At 31.9% G+C, this 3,915-nt stretch overlaps 1 long non-coding RNA gene across 1 annotated transcript; it reads left to right on the top strand.

Annotated features, from left to right (window-relative positions):
- Positions 1 to 327: 327 nt before the first annotated feature.
- LOC128236806 (uncharacterized) lies at positions 328 to 3,178 on the top strand. The gene is made up of 4 exons (XR_008261437.1): positions 328 to 441; positions 1,780 to 1,856; positions 2,190 to 2,271; positions 3,060 to 3,178. It is a non-coding gene; the product is annotated as an uncharacterized LOC128236806 (long non-coding RNA).
- The last annotated feature ends 737 nt before the right edge of the window (positions 3,179 to 3,915 follow it).

Genomic DNA, 3,915 nt, shown 5'->3' with positions numbered 1-3,915 from the left:
TATAAAACAAAGTTGTCAAAATATGTGAGAGTGCAGCTTTAAGGAGTACTTCGTTATGTCAATAAAATATACTCGTTAAACTGTCAATCATTTACGTATCTACATAAATTCAATTACCTTTTGAACTAGAAAGTGTTATATTTTCAAAGAAAATAACCATATACCTCTGTTCAGTGTCGGTCAAATTCGATGTTTTGAACCCGTTTGAACCACTCTCGCGCGTGCTAAATACCAAATGACGCAATGTTTTGGACTGGTCTTCATTTTCTTCGATACAGGCACAACCGAGCGTAAATATTAAGCGAGAAAGTCTAGTGGAACGATGCAAGGTTCATGGGGTTTGTTTACAAAAATTCAAGCATCCGGTTAAGAAGACGACAAATAAGAATGGTATTAAGTTGGTAGAATGGAACTCCTTCCTGATTCCTGCACATGTAAGTTGTATTGACTATATCGGGATACCATACAGGACACTCAAGTGTTATTTTATATTTTCTTAGTTTCTTATCATGCAAATGAAAATAATCACTATCATTTAGAGGTTATTCAGGGATAGTTGCAAATGGTTTGTTTACATTAATTAGTAATATGAATTTAATTGAATACACCAATTTTTATTAGAGCTTTGCACCAAATTAAATTGAGGTCATTTTACGGGAGTAACCCACACTACAGTAGCGGATCCATAAGGGGGTGGGACCCCCCCCCCAAAAAAAAAAAAAAAAAAAAAATCGCCTGAAAACTTCTACAACCTGCCAAATTAAATTGAGTTCATTTTATGGGAGTAACCCACACTAGCGGATCCAGAAAGGGGGTGCGACCCCCCCCCCCCAAAAAAAAAAAAATAAAATGAAATGGCCTGAAAACTTCTACAACCTGCCAAATTAAATTGAGTTCATTTTATGGGAGTAACCCATACTAACAGATCCAAAAAGGGGGTGGGAACCCCCCCCCCCTCCCCCCAAAAAAAATTCTGTAATGAATCTCAGGACAATTATTCAATAAAATCTTTTACTCTTTGATATCATAAATGGTAAAAAAAAACAATCAAGTCGGAGAATGGGTTGGAACCGGTGTCGCCAAAATTGCAGTCCAGTGTTGTATCCGCTGTGCTATGAAGGCTTATCCTAAACAGTTGGAATATTTAATCTATATACCTAACTTGTAATATATTGGCAAATTTATTTATTGTAAATTAAGTGGTACTTCAGTTAGTAATTTTTAATGCATTGTACACATAGATACCAAGTTTATGTCAGTTTTCGTCAATTTTCTTTTTTTTCGCTATTTCATTAAACGTACAGCCCCTTTTAAACAAGTCTTTGGGAGGAAGACTTGTCTTCGACAACTGTTGGGGATTGTTATTAAAGCTGCATTTTCACAGATTTACCATTCTGACAACTTTTTTTTTTCATCATGGAATGAACCATGCAATGTTAGTGCATATGTCTGCGAACCATGATTTAAAACTGCTCAAAAAAGATCAGATCGCTGTTTTTCATATTTACATTCATAAATGTTGTTTTGTGACTTAAATTTTACGAACACTTTCAGAAAAATGAAATAATAAGCAGATTTCTCAATACATGACATCTGTTTTATTGTGATTTAAGTCTTATTATTAGGAAATTTAAGGCATTGATTCTCTGAGATAATAATAATGTTAAAACAGTCAATCTGTGAGTGTGCAGCTTTAAGACTCATTTTTCCTAAGATTAGCCAAGTTAGTGTTATAGCTAATTTTAGCTTAAAAGTAGGTGAATTTTATATTTATTTCAGACCAGATACTCTTGAGGGACCAATTTAAGGGCAAACAGACAAACGTTTTGATGCAAAGAAAGCATTGGATTTGAAAGGTAGATTTTTAACACATATTTACATGTACTCAATGTCATTTACTAGTATAACATAATGTATTCAAGTATAAGATATTTCAAGTATTTGGTCAGGTTGTTAGGTTTAATTGAAACTGTTAAGCAAATAAATGAAAGTCCATGCAATTTTGCATGCACATGTTTGTTGCATGCAGATTTTACTCAGATGGCATAGGGTACAGGTACTCTTGTAACTTGCTTAAAATAAATGCAAATAATTCTGCATGTGTCTGAAGTCATGTTTTATTTTTCTCTACAAATTTTTTTGAAAAATGCAATTGTTTGATTTCATTTCTTATGTGTTCTGCATTGCAGTTCCCATGGAGAAGAAAAATGGAGAGATTCTAAAAGTATGAAGATACTCCTGTGTATAATGAGGAAATCTTGTCAGTGAATGGTAAGTTCTCTTTGGATTAATTCTATGTATAACAATATAAATATGAGGTAAGCCAAGAAATGAGAATTAACATAATTATTCTGTTCAAACATACATTGACATAAAATAATAATAAATAAATAAATATAAAAACATAAGATTTGTCTCTGCTATTATACTCTTACCACTTGATGGTTAGGGTTCATTTGGCCAAGTATTCTTTTATCCATAATTCCAAATGCTTCTGAGATTTCTAACACATATTAAATATGTTGAGGAGAAGTGCTGTGCAAAAAACATTTTTGTTTATGGTATTTTAGAGTTATTGGTCTTTGATTATTTTTCTTTCATTTTTCTATGTTGTTGAGGTATTAACTTCAAACTTCATGCACATATTGGACGTGATAAGAAAAATAGATGTGCATATGAATCATTAAATTGTGTATGGTAGTCAAAGAGTTGTAAACCTCTGATTATTATTTTTATATATTTTTTTATTTTTTTTCTTCTCTTCATAACTTTTTTCATTTTTTACTTTAATTTAACAAAACACTATTCTGTTTTTGGTATATTAAGGATTATTTTTTTATGTTTATTTTGTGCTTGGCAGTTTAAAAATTATTGCCTAATTGGTTACTGTATGCTTAAAAGCAAACATCACTCTCAGTGAAACCTCTTATTACAATAGGTGATAGCTGTAGTTTTTCATGGAAACAAATGTGTTTGACAGTATGAGTCATTTTTAGTAGTAGTATATTATGTACATTAGGTATAAGTTCTCTTTTTTTAATTGTTCAGTTGTTTTTCAGTTGTTGCAATTGTGGACCAGGCCAGAGTTGTACTAAACCAACTAAGACACAATGAGATACAGGAATGACACAATGAGAAACAGGAAACAGGAAAGTGATGACTGATCGCCACCTGTTACAAGTTCATCTAGGTACAGTTTTTATTCCAGATTTGATACATCTGTAAACTGTTTTATGCATGCTATGATTATGTTCATCATGTTTCTTTAAGACCATGATGATGAGGACTAATCTATTGATTATCCCTTGCAAAAGGCAAAGTGGATACAGTAATTGTGTAATTGTGCACGTGTGTGTGCGTGTGCACGGAATGTAATCTTGAGCATAAATCCCCCAGGTATTAACTTCAAACTTCATATACAGATAGATCCCTATTGAGGAGAAGTGCAGTGTTAAGGGACCATAACTCTGTTTACAGTTCTTTTTGTAATAACCCTTTGTTATATTTCATACTGAGTTTTTTGTCAGCAGAACTTGAAAAGTCTTTGAGGTGTTGATTTCAAACTTCAAATATGTACAGACAGATCTCATTTAGCAGAAGTGCAATGCACATAAACCATAACTCAAGATTTTTTTGTAGTGGTTGCCCTTTGTTAGTTTTCAATGTTATCCTTTGTTGTAATGCACAGTTGTGATCATGCTCAAATATGCTCATTCACATTAAAAGTAATTGTCCAGGTTCAAATCCTGTAATAGAAACAATTATTTTCTTTCTGTGTTTAGCAAAGTTTATATGAGTTATCTATCAATGTAAAATAAACTAAGATTCGTGTTTTTTTATCATTTCTTATTTATTTGTTTATTTTTTGTTACATATTTTTATGTGCATATATATAAAATCTATATCACAAAAAGT

This window comes from Mya arenaria, chromosome 6 (genome assembly GCF_026914265.1).
Source record: "Mya arenaria isolate MELC-2E11 chromosome 6, ASM2691426v1".
Classification (NCBI taxonomy): Eukaryota; Metazoa; Mollusca; class Bivalvia; order Myida; family Myidae; genus Mya; species Mya arenaria.
Note: the sequence above shows the minus strand (reverse complement) of the source record. Positions and strands in the feature narration are given on the sequence as shown.